Source organism: Balaenoptera physalus, assembly GCF_965194825.1.
Source record: "Balaenoptera physalus genome assembly, chromosome: 7".
NCBI lineage: Eukaryota > Metazoa > Chordata > Mammalia > Artiodactyla > Balaenopteridae > Balaenoptera > Balaenoptera physalus.
The window spans coordinates 65,548,995-65,565,014 of record NC_138886.1 but is presented as its reverse complement, the minus strand read 5'-3'; the positions used below and the strand labels follow the sequence as shown (position 1 = coordinate 65,565,014).

General features: G+C 41.8%; 1 long non-coding RNA gene across 1 annotated transcript in view; it reads right to left on the bottom strand.

Moving 5' to 3' along the window:
• The window catches only part of LOC309663681, a 114,923-nt gene that overhangs the window by 25,748 nt on the left and 73,155 nt on the right, over positions 1–16,020 (bottom strand). Inside the window, exon 4 of the long non-coding RNA XR_014265399.1 lies at positions 89–14,147. This is a non-coding gene — a long non-coding RNA (uncharacterized lncRNA). The remainder of the gene's footprint in view (positions 1–88; positions 14,148–16,020) is intronic.

The following is a 16,020-nucleotide window of genomic DNA, read 5'->3' as shown; positions in this document are numbered from 1 at the left end:
AAATGTTATTGTTTTACTGACTGCCCATTGTGGATAGATACCACATCATGTCAATGTCAAGTTGCTATAAAAGTCTGTAAGTTCTTACATTTCCATACTTATCTGCTCACAGACAGACATGGCCTGCCTACCACATCTTGAGTAGCTTAGACGACAGAGATGCCGGTTGCCTACCAAACAGCTCTTCTCTCCTCCTACCTTACCAAGGGCATCCAGTGTTTTTCAGGATGCTAAGAAACTACATTTACCAGCCAAGGATAGGCAAGTAGATGTCTTTTGGTAGAGCTTATAGGAAAGTTTCATAAAGGGGTCTGACTCATCTGGTAGACATTTCCTTTGGTTCCTGCCCCTTTCATAGATGTGACGGCTTGTATTCCAACAGCTGTCTTGGAATCAGGAGGCAACATTAAGGATACTGGAACTCAAAGCTTTAAGGATCTGGGTCCCTGTTGACCATAAAGCTACCACATTGACTCTGGAGAGCATATCTCTATATTTTTTGTTACATGAAAGAAAAGCTTTTATCTGGTTTAAGCCATTCCATTTGGGGACAAACATCAAGTATATTTTTTCATCTGTCTCATGAGTTAACAGGCACTTACCATGTGGGGTGGTAAATACTATCATCACAACAATTAGGAAAGTTCAGAGAACGTGTCTCTGACACAGCTTGGAGGAGGGTTGGGGAAAGCTATCTGAAAGAGGCAAGGACTGAATGAAAGCCTGAGGGAGGAGGGGGAGTTAACTAGGGAAAAGGGTTAATGGGGAAAAGAGTTTTCCAAGCCAAAAAAATACACCGGAGTGTATGCAAAGAGCAGGAGGTGAGAGGGAGTGGGGCCATATGAAGAACTCAGAGTAGCTTAGTGTGGCTAGAACAAGAGTGTAAAGTAGGAGCGGGGAGAAGAAATAATGGAGGCTGCCAAGGGGTGGGAGGTGGTTTCCACATGAAGGAAGCAGACGCCTGACCTTATGGAAGTCTCCACCCCAACCGAATGCAGCATCTTTCAGAAGACAGTGTTCCCTGCTAGAAATCAGCTGGCAGACATTGTCCCTGGTCTCATCTCCGAGGGGGAAAGTCACGTTCTGTTTAGCCAAGTCACTCATCTCTTGGGTTTCCATTTCCACATCTGCACAACAAGCCTCATGCTACTGTCCCATCAACCTCACAAGGGATCTGTGAACAAGAGGTTGTGATATCTTACTAATAAGGAACATAAAGGCTTCCTGTTCAGCCCTCTCATTTTACTGATCAGGACCATGAGGCTCAGAGAAGTCTTCCCACGTAGGTGGGGAGAGCTGAGCCTGGAATTTCCCTCTCTCCCAACTCTTAGGTTGTTATTCTTTCCCCCGTAAAGAGCCGAGTGTTTTGCACTTGAAGTAGATGGTTATTGTTCCTGCCAAAGGGAACACAGCAGAGCGAGATGATAGAGTTTCTTATTTCAAGAAACCTAGTACTTGAAGGTGCTTTGAATAACACATACTTTTGAAACTAACTAAATATTTGGAGTGTGTCTTCCCATCCTTCCTTTCTGCTCTAAAAGCAAAAACAAGTCTCTGTAATTTGGTGGGGGTGGGGAGGCAGGGTGTTGAAATAGATAAAAGGGAAAATTTAACTCAGTTAACCACAGATGTGAAAGTGCCCCGAAGTATTTAGACAGGATTCACATCTTTGGAGGTAACTCTTAAGTTTCCACTGAATCACTGAGAAAACAGAGCTAACCCCCTTCGGTGACTTCACAGTTTCCCTCTGAAAAGGTCATTGTAATCCACCCTCTTTATTCCATAAACGAACAACTGCTAGAGCCCTGTTGGGATGACCATTGGTTGGGGGACTACAGAGAAAGTTCATAACCCAATGAGATGATATTACAGGAGTAACTGTTACTTATGAAGAGTTTGCCCATTATTTCACTTAGTGCTCATACTAACCCTGAGGGATGGGAATTGTTGTCCCCATTTTTAGATAAGGAAACAGTGCCTCCTGACTTCCTTCACATCCAGTCAGTCACTCAGCCCTGCTGAATCATCCTTCATGATGGCTCTTTGGTGCGTCACAGCTTTCCCTGTGCTTCCTGGAAACTCTGATGCCTTCTCCTCTCTGGTAGTTCCCATCCACCCAACACCCTCCATTCCCAGGTAGATGTGGGATATTTATTCTGAGGTGTCATGGCATCACTGCAAACCCCAAATGTCTAAACTGCCAGAACTTAATGTTCTCTTGCAAACTCACCTTTCATCTTAACTTTTTATTGTGAGCCAATTGCTCAAGATGGAGACCACAAAAGTTACACTTCACCCAAAGATGTCTATTCACAGACCCGAGTATACCTTGTAGTTTCCATCCTTGTTCATGCCATTCCATCCTCCAGGCTCTATTAAAATTCCATCATTTCTCTGAAATCTTCCCTGATCTTCCCAAGAAGTTGGTTTAACAACTGCAGAAAAATACATGAACAAGGATGTTCACTACAACATTGTTTCCAATGGAGTAAAAAAATCTCAGAGAAAGCAACAAGGATACATTGTACAGCACAGCAGAATACAGCCATTATTTTATAATAACTTTAAATCTAGAATAATCTATAAATATATTGAATCACTATGTTGTACACCTAAAACTAATATAATATTGTAAATCAACTCTATTTCAATAAAAAAATAACTCAGAACTGAGTCCTAGTGTCAATAGGAGACAGTGTGATAAACACATACAATGGAATAGTACACAGCCAGTGAAAAGTAAGACAAAGATAAGATATAACTATAGGTACTGATAGAGGTTAAAGAACAATAATGTATAATATGATCCTCCTACATAAAAATACGTGTTTCTATATATATAAAAATTCTGAAAGACTCAACAAAACTCTTAATAGTGTCTATCTCTGGGATGAGAGATGGAGAGTTAGAAATTTCACTCTCTCCACTAAATACATTTCTAGGTTAAATTAATTTTTATGGCAGTGAATTACTTTTGTAATAATTTTTTTTCCATTTTGGAAAAAAAGGTTTTTGTTTTTTTCCTTTTTTGAATTACTTATAGCCCATAGCATACCTGGAGGGTCTGAATATGTCTTACATATCTTTTATCCCCTATAGCATGTAGCACACTGTCTCACATGTCAAGTTTCCTTAAGTTGGGATATTTTCATTGGTTGTACAACACTTGACACAGGAGATTAAATTTAAAAGCCCTGCTCTCTGGCATTCCCTCGATTATATTATGGATGCTCCTGACACCTAAACACACACGTAATTCACCACCACCTTTACATACCTGGGTGGAAACTAAATAAGGCAAAGAATGCATAACCATCCTTCAAAGGGAAATCCTTTTCATCAGACTTGGAGAGAAGAGCTAGACCACTCAGATATATAAAATAAGGAGGGAAAAAATGAGGACAAATTTGACTGATTCTTACTCAATCCCAGCTTTCTCTTGGTTTTAAGGTTTTAAAATGTTTTCTCTGAGAAATACCGAATTATAACCAGAGTCAAAATCCAACACCAAGATAGGGGAAACTATGTTCAAAGTGCCACTGAAAAATGAGAATGTATAGGTCCTTATATTTACCTCTCCCTGGTTGTTTGTTTGTTGGGAGCTTGTGTAAATAATTTAAACTGCTGAGTTGTATTTTTGAATCTCAGTCATGTGAAAAGGTATGAAGCACCGGCAGCCGGAGCATCTCGCCAGAGGACCTTCTATGGGACAGAAAACAGGGTGCCAAGTACCCTTTCAGCAAACAGTAGTTGTGACTGTAGGCTTCTTTAGAGACCCAGAGGGACATACCGAAGAAGTAGAGCTTCAAAAACAGAAATGTCTGGTATATTGAGAAAGAAAACTAGGCTCCATAACTACCCACAGATAATAGCAAAGTAGTCTCAATGGCTAAACGAGGATATCAGTGTGTGGTGTCACTTCCAAAAACAGTTCCACATCCCAAAAGATACTTTTTTTAAAAATTTATTATTTTTTCTAATTAATTTATTTATTTGTTTTCACGTTTGGCTGTATTGGGTTGCTGGCGTGGGCTTTCTCTAGTTGTGGCGAGGGGGGGCTACTCTTTGTTGCAGTGCGCGGGCTTCTCATTGCGGTGGCTTCTCTTGTTGCAGAGCACAGGCTCTAGGCGTGAGAACTTTAGTAGTTGTGGCTCGGGGGCTCTAGAGCGCAGGCTCAGTAGTTGTGGCGCATGGGCTTAGTTGCTCCACGGCATGTGGGATCTTCCTGGACCAGGGCTCGAACCTGTGTCCCCTGCATTGGCAGGCGGATTCTTAACCACTGCACCACTAGGGAAGCCCCCCAAAAGATACTTTTAAATGTTAGTTCTACCTCCACCACACTAGTCCTTGAGAGATTTAAGTTCACCAAAATCATTTTGTGGAATTGTGATCTGTGGGGAGACAATACTTTAATATTCTCATCCATTAGTCATAAAGGCTTTATTGATGCCAACTCTATGCCTATAGGAGAGAAGAGAAGGTACTCTATGTCTGTAGAATGTAGCACAAAGAAGAAGAAGGTGAGAAATTCTGCCATCAAGGAACTGAGACAAACATGGAAGAGTGCATAATGATGAAGTTTGGTAGGATGTAATGTTATGCAAGGTTTCAGAGGATTAGTTCATCAGGAAGTTATTATGAGCCCTCTATGGGCCCTACAAATGCTGGGAATCACATGGGATACCAAAGAAATATGAGATAAGACTCAGATGCTGTTCTTCAGAACCTTAACATCTCCTTGGGGAGTGTAAGACTTTTAATGGGAATCAACATGAGAACCACAGTATAGCATAAAATACTAAATTATGTGGTACAAAGATAAGTGATAAATTGAGGGTTAAAAAAGTAGTTGAAGATGTCAATTCAATTCAATTCACTTCAATTCAACATTTTGGGAACTCCTTATTATGTAACAGGCATTAGGTAGACCCTTTGGAGATGAGAATAATAGGACAATTTGGGACAAAATGACTTCCTCCCCTAGAAGAACCTATAGTTTAATAGGCAAGACAAGACATATATATATAACACAATTAGTTCCAGATGTCACCAATTGGACTCAGTTTCTGGGCCCTACACCGTCAGTCCAATCAAAGACTGGTACTGAGTTACAAACCAGTTAGAAAGATTTTGGCAGCAAAAAGTAAAAAATACAAGGAAAATAACAAGAAAGAGGAAGACAAGAAGAAGCAGAGAAAAGAAAAAGGAGAAGGGAAGGAAAGACCTTGAATCAGATGGCTTAAACCATGAGAAATTTGCTATTCACATAACTTCAAGTCCAGATGTAGGAGGATCCCAGGCTGAGGTTACTCTCAACTCTCTGCCCAGGTGTCCTCATTCCTGGCTTCTGCCTAAAGCTAGTGCCACGTGGACAACAGGATGGCTGCAGCAACTCCAGGCGTCACTTCCAGATATGACACCAAGGAGAAAACAAGGGACAGTGTGTTTAGAGGTTTCTCTTCCAGAGCCTCCACACTCCCCTGCACTGGCCAAAACCAGTGTGGAACCATGGCCACTAGAGTCACCTACCATGAGCTGGGCCCTGCGTGAGGTGCTATGAACAAGATGAAGTTTCTGTCCTCAAAAATCTCATTCACAAAGGGGGAAAACAGATGAATAACCGAATTACAGGACCATGTGCTATCAGAAAATTTAAGAGAGGCATTTGGGAGAGATGAAGAAGGAGAAGATTCACAGAGCAGTAAAGCTACCTGGTGGAAGAGGAGGGAGTTATGGGCAGAGAGAGAAGTAAGTTCTGGGGCTAGAGGTGGATTCCATGAGTGTTGGTCAGATCATGTTCTAGGCACTACCGGGTGTGGTATATTTCTAGTGTTTGGGGAACCTGCTGGAAAGTCAATGACAGTCTGATGTCTAAAATGAGTGAATTAATGAACTCAGAGTGTAAAAAGTAGCAGGCAGTTTCAGTCATCTGGTGGGATAGGTAGGGGTCTTTCATGCTGTGCTAAGGAGTTTGAATTTTATTTTGAAGACCATGGGAAGCCACTGAATGTTTTAAGTACAGGAATGGCATGACCAAAGTTTGCTTTTGTAAATGATCATTTTTGCTGTAGTATGGTGAAGGAAAGACTGGAGGCAGCTAGAATGGTTAGCAAGAATCTGCACAATAGTAAAGGCCAGAGATGATTAGAGACTAGTCACCACCACCTAACTGTGAGTCCACCACACAGAAACTCCTGGACCTCCCTTCTCGTTCCATCCATTTGGCAGAAACATCTGCAGACAGGGAATTTTTGCCTTCATTTCCTGAGCTTAACAGGACTGAAGTTTGAATAAGCAGTCCTCCTTGTGGCCTTTGCAATTACTTAGGTGTAGTTTCAATTCTATTTCTACATGACCTACAAGTATCCTCTTAGAAGAGAACCCTCCTGCTAGTTAAAACAGACAAAAAAAACCTGTTCGTTGACCAGCGTCTGGGGCAAGGTATTATATAGACCGGGACTTTTTAAATGACTGTGATCCCTTTCGTATGTCTATGCTGATTGAGCATGGGGTTAGTCAAGAGATTTTCTGCCTCCATAAAGGACTCTTACCAAATCAGCTCTTCCCTGCCTGCTTCCTGTTACCCCAACAAGCTCACTCCCAGAAACCAATTGCTCTGGGCTGTCATTTCGTCATCTATTAAAAAAAAAAAAAAGGCAGGGAGCGGGGAATCAAAACCTGATTTAGCCTCAGGGAGTGGCTGAGGGTGAAGAGCATCCTGTCTGCTAAGTGCTCTGAGCTTTTCCAAAAGGGCAAAGGAGAAAGCGTATTATTCATGCAAGACAGTGTTTTCCACTCTCCTCATTGGGGAGCCCTCGCTGGGGGAGGGAGGAGTTGGAGCGCGGTCCTCCCGCACCCTCTCTGCACACTGTCTCCCCAAGCCCGGCCTCCGGGAGGCTCCTGGGGGGAATAAATCGCCGGCAGCACAGCTCTAAGAGAAGCCGAGTCGCAGGTGTGCAGTAGGCAGTCCTGGAGGAGGCGCCGGCCCTGGGCCAGGCGAAGAGGCTGCCTGCTCCGGGGCCAGCTTCTCTCCAGGGCGCAGACTCTCCCACAGCCGCCGTCTTGCCGGCACATAAGCCCCACCTCCAACCCGGGTCAGAACTTGGGGCCCATTAACAATGAATCACTGGGACTTGAATTCAATTCAGCCAATGCACATTCATCGGGGTAATAATCAGGGTTTTGTTTTGTTTTTTTAATCCATCCTACATATTGGCCTGTTTTTCCTTTTTGCTACAGTCACCACCTGAATAGGATTAGAGAAAGCAAAATACTGCAATTCACTGGAGATCACGTTTCCCTTTCCTCCACCTTTGCCTTTGCCTCCACTTGCTGCTGAAAAACAAACGATCAGAAAGGCTATGGCTGGGGCTCTGGGCCGACCAGGCTCAGCTCCACCTGCTTGTAGGCCCAGGCACTTAGTTATTTACTTAGCCAAAAGAGGGCACTTGGCTTCCAGAAGGCCTGTGCAGGGGCCAGAAGAGTTGACGTTTTTGCCTTGAGGCAGAGACCTCTGGGTGGCAAATGTTCTTGCAGAGAAGTTGTGCTGTGTCGTGTTTTTACAGGGGTGAGCAAAAGGTCTAACGTCCTCAGCTATGCTGATAAGGGGACAACAGTGGGTCCCAAGCACCATGACAAGCAGCCTTCTCTTTCTCTCTCACTCACACACACACACACACACACACACACACACACACACACACACACACCCCCTACCCCCTGCCTTCCTGATTAGGGAGAGGAATTTGATGAACTGTTTTTGTGGGCACCCCGGAATGGTTTGGGGGCATTTCCCAGATTGTTTCTTCCCCGGGACAATTGTTGGATCTGCTCAGAAGGGAGCCTTGATGGGATATTCAATATCATGCATTTGTTGCTTTAAAAATACCAGTGCCCCAGCAAGAGAAGGTCATGTACTTCTTATTGGCACGTGTCCCCAGACATGGTGTTTTCTTTGTCTTGGAGAATCGCTTAGGTTTAATGGGTGTTGCATACAAAGAATGATGGGAATTTGGTGATCATTTTTGAAAAACAGAAAAACAAAAATAAGAGAAATCAAGCAAAACCAGGCCATTCTCAGTGCTGTACAGACCCTGCGAAGCCACTTGGAACAGTTCTTGTCCTCCCTCAGGAAAAGCCTTTGGTGGCACCAGGGAACCTCTGGATGCATTTGGTGTCACAGAAACCTTTCTCTAATGCCCAGGTCCTCATCTTCCCTCCATGGACCACATGAGCGATTTCATTCCACCTCTCCCACAGGCCTCCTCTGCTACCCCCTAACGGATCCTATTCCTCTGTCCTGTGAACTCTGGGAAGTGATTTTACTATGGACATTTCCTGGGTGACCCCACAGAGGTAGGAAGCTCATTCCAGGGTGTTTGGCCTTAGGATGTCCCAGCTGATTCTTATACCTCAATAAGCCACATTCGATCCAAGAAAACAAGGTAATAATTATTGGCTAAATTGAAGAGTGGGGTGTTACCAATGATCACTGTGTTCCTCTCCCCCAAGCAACCTGCTCTGTGGGTGCCACTTCTGGGGCATGTCGGCTGGGGTGGGAGGGCTCCACCCCTACATCTGAGAAGGGACAGAACCTCGATCCATAAAGAGCCCTGGGCATTCCACCCCCAGCCCTAACTTGCCTGGCCTATATGTACTTCAGACAGGAATCTTTTTTTTTTTTTTTTTAAATCAGGGCTGCTGGCTTTTCAAGGCAATGCTGGGAGCATATGCCTCAGCAAGTTCTGCTTTATCCTCCCAGACCAAGCTCCTTAAGGGAAGGGCCTGGTCATATTCACCTTTGTATTCCCAGCCCATGGCATATCATAAATGTATGTCTGTAAATCATAGTAGTAGCTACCACTTAGTGAGTCCTTTACCTTATACTAAGTGCTATGTAGATATCATTTCTCACCATTAAGTGTGCTGAACTGAATTTAACGCACGTAGTAGGAATGACATTGCTTTAAGGTAACTCAGTTGTGGAATCAGAGAGACCTTCATTCAAATCCTGACATTGTCATATGTTAGTCACTTGAAATTTGAAAATAATATCTGCCCTATCTGTTCCATAGAGCTATTGTGAAGGAATGTGAAGAGATATATTTGTAAGCTATTTCTTTGTAAGTTCTAAAGTTCCCTACAAATCTAAAGTTTGCTGCACATCTAAGCTGTTGTAATATCAACATCCAGATCACACAATGGGGCTGCCACAGTTTATGAAGAGGTATGGTAAGAGGAAAAGTCACATTTCCCCCATTGATCTATTATAAATTGTTCCCTCTCATCTAACTCATAATTCCCATGACTGGCACGAGTAATAGCTTGGACAGCAAAAGAGGTGGTTGCCAAGTTACCATATTAGCTATCTAATGCTGCATAAGAAATTAGCCCCAAATTAGGTGGTTTAACCACAATAAACATGTATCACCTCACATAGTTTGTGTGGGTCAGGAATTTGAAACAGCTTTGCTCCAGGGTTCTCGAGATCTGTGCAGTTCAGATTTTGGCTGGGGCTGAGGTCATCTGAAGGCTTTACTGGCGCTGAAGGATTCACATTCAAGGTAGTTCACTCACATGTTGCTGGCTGTTGGTAGGAGGCCTCAGTACCACTTCATATGAGCTTCTGCATGAGCTACTTGCACATCCTCAGACATGGTACCTGGCTTCCGCCAGAGTGAGCAGTCCAAAAGAAAGAGCAAGCAGGAAGCCACAGTAACTCTTATGACTCTGGGCTACCAGGTCATAAAGTAGTTAGGGGGAGACATTCATGACTGTGGAACATCCCCTGGGAGAGAAGTTGCCCCGGTCTTGGCTAAAGGCTGACCAGAGGTTTTTATCCCAGAGCAGTTAGTCTTGCTCTCTCTTCTTGTTGAATGGTTTGTTCTTCCTATTGGCAGGGAAGCTCGTAGAATCACTTCTGGTAGATTTGGCTGGTTTGGGGGATGGAGGCGAAATCTTCTTTAAAAGGCATGTATTCTCTTCCTGTCTGTCAGTCCTATTTTCTTTCTGCTTTGCCTACCCTATTATAAAAACCCTCACTCTATAAGTCAAGGAGTCAATGTGGTGATTCTACCAGTTGCTGAGTATATCTACTCAAACTACAAACTACCCTGGTCCTAACAAGGATTGAGCACAGGATTAGAGCAGGGGATCACGAACTCGAAGGCCTCCAGGGGATAGCCAAATGGAGCATAACAGATCTAAGAAACAAATAACAGTGGTAAGCATTGTGGCAGACTAGAAAGCAAGTTATGGATAATTTCACACTACAGAAAGAGAAATATCTGGACCTTTCGGGAATTACTGGACATTGATTCAGAACTAATACTCATCAGTAGGGTTCCAGAAAACCACCATAACCCATAGATAAAAATAGATGTTTATCAGATTCCATTGATAAATGGAATTTGGGGCTACTTCCATCTCTTAGTGAGCCCACTACACCCACAAACATACTCTTTTGTTATTTCCATGGTTCCTGAAAATGTAGTTTGAGTAGATATATACTCAGCAACTGGTAGAATCACCACATTGGCTCCTTGACTTACAGAGTGAGAGGTTTTATAATAGGATAGCCAAAGCAGAAGCACCTGCAGCATTCCCCTCTCTACCAAGATAATGAACTAAGCGTAATATCACATGCCTGGGGGACTAGCACAGGTTTGTAAACCAACAAAAAACTCTAAAGCTATAAAGGTAATGATCTCTATCACATCTCTATTCAACTTGCCTATTTGGCCTCTGAAAAAGACAAACAGGTCTTGGAAAATGATAGTGTATTATTTTAAGTGTTACTAGGTTATGGCTACAATTGAAGCTGCTGTTCTAGATGTTGTTCCTTTACCCTAGGGGTCTGCTATATGGTTATTGATCTGGTGAATGCATTTTCTCTATTAGAAGAAGTTTGCTTTTACCTGACAGGAATAACAGTACATATTCACCACCCTGGCCTAGGGACTATGTTAATTCTTTTCCTTTGTGCCATAATTTAGATCAGGGTGATTTTTGATCCTCTTGTTACCCTACAGAACATTATGTTGGATCAAAGTCTAGATGATATCAGGCTAATCAACTAGGTAAGCAGGCAGAAGAATATATCCCACTAAAACACATGTGTGTCATAGTCTGGGAGATACATCCATTGGAAAGTCAGGGATCTCAGAGACATTTCTAGAAGCTCATGTCTCCATAATATTACAACATTTCCTCCAAGGTGAAAGAAAAATTGCTGCATCATGCATATATCACCACTAAGAACGAGCAATACCTTTACTGGCTCTCTTTGGGGGCCAATACATACCACATATGGAGGTCCTCCTCTGACCCTGTTGCTGAGGAATGCATAAGGTTGCTTTTCCTTTGAGTGGAGTCCAAAGCAGAAGCTGACTCAGGCCACAACACAAGCTATTCTGCCAATAGGTCTTCTGACTAATGAATCTAATGGAGCTTGAAGTGTTGGTGGCTGTTCAGGATGCTCATTGGAACCCATGTCAATCCCTGAAAGAAGATTCACAATGGAGAGTTCAAGCCCTGATAGAATCACCAGAATGCTTCCTTATGCCCCTTCACACCAATCCCCATCCCAACTCCTGGCAACCACTAATTCTGTTGTTATAGATTTGATTTATCTTTTCTGGAGTCTTATATAAATGGAATCAGGCAGCATGAGCTCTTTTGTATCAGAATTTTTTTCATTCAGTGTAATATTTTTGAGATTGTTCCATTCTGTCACACGTATCAGTAGTTTGTTTCTTTTTATTAATGAGAAGTTACACACTTGTATGCGCATACCACAATTTTTTTATCCATTAATAAACATCTGAGTTATTTCCAGGTTTTGATTCTTATGAATAAAGCTGCTATAAATATTCTTACAGAGTGTCCATGCGGACATACTTGTTTCTCTTGGGTAGATACCTAAGGAGTGGAATTTGGGGGGCATATGGTTAGTGCATATTTAACTTTACCAACAGACTGTTTTTCAAAGTGATTGTACCATCTTACAATCTCATCAGAAATATAGGAGAGTTCCAGTTGCTGTACATCCTCACCAACATTTGGTATTTTCAATGTTTTAAATTTTAGGTATTCTAATAGCAGTATTTCATTATGGTTTGAATTTTCAGTCCCTGGAGTCTAATGATGTCAAGCATCTTTTGATGGGCTTATTAGCTATTTTTATATCTTTTGTGAAGTGCCTGTTCAAATTTTGCCCCTTTTGAATTGATTTTCTTATTATCGAGTTGTAGAAGTTCTCTATGTGTTCTGTAAACAAGTCATTTGTCAGATATACGTATTGTGAATACTTTCTCCTAATCTGTGACTTACCTTCTCATTTTCTTAATAGAGTTTCTTGAAGAGTAGAAGCTTTGAACCTTGATGAAATTAAATTGTCACATTTTATTTAATGGCTTTCTTTTTGTGTCCTGCCTATGAAACTAATTTTTCAACCAAAGAAGTGAGGCAACAGACGAAGCTTACGGTATCCATGGTGTTACTACAGATCCCATCGCCCAGAGGCAGCCGGTCTCACAGAATGTTAAAATGGACTCGAACACTCAGTTCCAGCTCCAGCTGGGAGATACCATATTCCAAGTTTGGAGTGAGTCCTGCAGGATGTGACACATGCTGTGAACCAGTGACAAATATACAGTGTTGCTTCCATAGCTGGAAAACATGATTCCACTAACCAAAGCACCGAAGTAGGAAAGGAACCTCTAGTATTTCACCCAATGCTCCACTTTTTAAATGTTTACTTCTCATCCCTAGAACTCTGCTGGTTTAGAGGCTGTAGTACTAAAAAAAATAAATTCTCCCACCAGGGGACACAACCATGTTTCCAGTGAATTGGATGTAGAGATTGTCACCTCGAATCTTAGGCTCCTCACTCCACTGGACACTGTTGTTTACTTCATGTAAGCCTGCCCTTCAACCCTGACCCTGGACTTACCCAGTTCAGAGATGTACATTCTCTAGCTGATCAATATCTCCTGCAAAATGACTGAAGAGTTCTCAGAGTCTTTAATCAGCCAGTTACTTTGTATCTTCTCCCTTTTGCTGCAAGTATAATTTTTTTTTTAAAGAAAAGCACTTAAAATTTCAAAAACAGTTGAGCTTACCATGAGGGAGGGAATTTTTTAGATTATATGCATATTTAATTAATTATGGCATCATGTTATATGAATAGACTAACACATTGCCTACTTTATTCATTGGTATCGATTATTTTTATGATGAACCTACTGGGAGCCACTTTGCCCTAGCAGATGAATGGGGCTATAAGGGAGTCAGACACAGGATGGGTATGTTTCAATGGAGAAAGGGGTTTGGAAAGTCTAGTGCATGCAGCACCACTGTTAGTAAGAGAGGGAAAAGCCTTGCTGTGGGGAAGAAAAGGGTTCCAGTGTATACCCTAATGTGGGCACGCTGGGGCTTAGAGAGGAGATACTCACAAGGAGACATGAGAAGGAAGTAAAATCAAACTTCACTTGTCCAAAATACCTAGCCCCACCACTATGGAATAGTGTAATCTACTAGAAACTCCATAGATACCTTAGTTAGGAAAGAAAATCCTTGTCCAAACTCTTGCTAGATCTTCAAGGAAAGTTCACAGTGCCAACACTGCCTGCAACTAGACCCTATTTTTCTCATCTGCAAAATGGGGAAATTAAAAATGGATGAGGACACCTATTCTGTTTCCTAGTCTCTTGAGTTTAATACGATATCTAATTGGGTTCTTTGATCATCTCAAGCAATGGTGCATAAGGTATTTAAATTTATGAGACCGTCTCTTTTGAAGAAGTGGAAACGAAACATATTCTCAACGATTAATCTTTACATTTTCCAATGAGTGCACTTAAAAAAACAAAGTATCCTAGTGCCCAGACTAGGGGCTAAACTTGGATTTTAGTCTTAGCTCTGCCACTAACTTGTTCTGTGACCATAACCAAGTCACTTCCATCCCCAGGGATGTTATTTTGTCTACAGCATTACAGGATGAGATATCACTCACCCAGGTCCCTCCAGCTCAGGATTCAGTGATGTGGGACCTTCTGCCATAACTTGTTTCAGCCCTCACAGTGATTTGTCCCTGGGTGTCTTGTCTCAGAGTTTGGAAGTTGTGAATAGCTTCTCCTGGCCATTTGCTGTAGAGGAAAGGAAAGGCACAAAGTATGAATATCAATTGTGAACATTGTTATTTCAACAAAATTAGTCTTTGATGTATTCTCACTCTCTACCCACTGAACCTCACAGCCTAGTCTCAGCTCCCCCAACCCAAGCTTTTCCCCCCAAGTTCGGGGACTCTCACATGGTATTTAGGGTAACCTGGCGAGCGGACTGCATGGAATGCAAGAGTCTCAAGGACACAGTGAGGTTTGAGTCTTCAAGAAGATCAAGAAAATGTTTCAATAGTGATCAGAATAGCAAGTACTAACAAGTTTTTTTTTTTTCATTTATGCTTAGGACTATCAATGTTTTATTATTGGTAAAATTTAATTCAGCAAAATCATTTATTTTAAAGTAAGTTAACCTGACATACATATTTTACATGTTTTGTACACCATCTGCATGTCTTGTGGGATGGGTATTTATTCATACCAACTATATTCAGACCTCTGATGCCAAATTCTTGGAATAATTCTTATTTGGTTCATCCTAGTCCCTGGAATCTTGTTCTCCATTTGCTCATTCTAGAATCCATGAACAATCAGTCCCCAAAATACCCCATACAATATTAAGCAATGACTTAGGAAGCAGCACAGGGCACAATATGTTGATATCCATTTTGCAGTCAAGGGAATCAAGGCAAATATGGGTTAAGTAACTTTTTTTTTTTAGCACACAGAAAATAAAAAATGAAATTCAGGAGCCTCCGATAGCTGCTTGTCAAATGGAAGGCTGCCAATAAATATCTGTGAGAGAATGCAAGAAGGTAGGACAGTGTTTGAGTTACTGTACTGCAGTGCCTGCCAAAGAGCAACACAAATGCTGAGACCAGGTGGCAGGTGCCAAGCTCAACCGACTCCAAGCACCATTCTATGACACTGACATCAGGTGAACAGTTTCTTGTCTTATTTACTGTTTTTGAAGCAACTTTCTAAGTCTGTAAATTTTCAGCCCAATTTCTTCCAGCTTCTGCAACGACAGAGTACTTTGTGATTGAAGTTTATACTGATGACCCTGAACTTTCCATTCATTTGTAAATCAAAATGTGTTTTTGGGGGGCTTCCCTGGTGGCGCAGTGGTTGAGAGTCTGCCTGCTAATGCAGGGAACACGGGTTCGCGCCCTGGTCTGGGAGGATCCCACATGCCGCGGAGCGACTAGGCCCGTGAGCCACAACTACTGAGCCTGCGCGTCTGGAGCCTGTGCTCCGCAACAAGAGAGGCCGCGATAGTGAGAGGCCCGCGCACCGCGATGAGGAGTGGCCCCCACTTGCCACAACTAGAGAAGGCCCTAGCACAGAAACGAAGACCCAACGTAGCAATCAATCAATCAATCAATAAATAAATCTTTTAAAAAAAAAATGTGTTTTTGCATTTTTATGTATGGCATATGATATTTTACATTATGTATTTTATATTAAAAGAAAATTTTATCATCATAGCTATTAAATTTTATAGAAAGTATATTGAAATGCATGGCATATGCTATATTCTAATGAAATGTATTATTTCGTAATAGCTCCTTCTATATGCCAGGCCCTATCCTGGTACTTAGTCTCCAAAGATAGTTAAGAAACAGGTTGTAGACCTTAAGAAACTTACAGCCATGTGGAAGAGATGGAAATGCTTAAAAAAAATTTTTTTTGTTAAAATGCAAAGAGAAAGTCTTTGTCTACAAGAAATGCTTTCTAAAATATTTAGCATCATGTCTGCAAGTTACTGTCAAACAATCCAGCAAAAATATATATATACTGTGTATAGGTATAAATACATGTGTATATTTATATGTATATATGTGATACATGTAATATTAATATATATATACACACATTTAGAGAGACAACAATAAAGCAA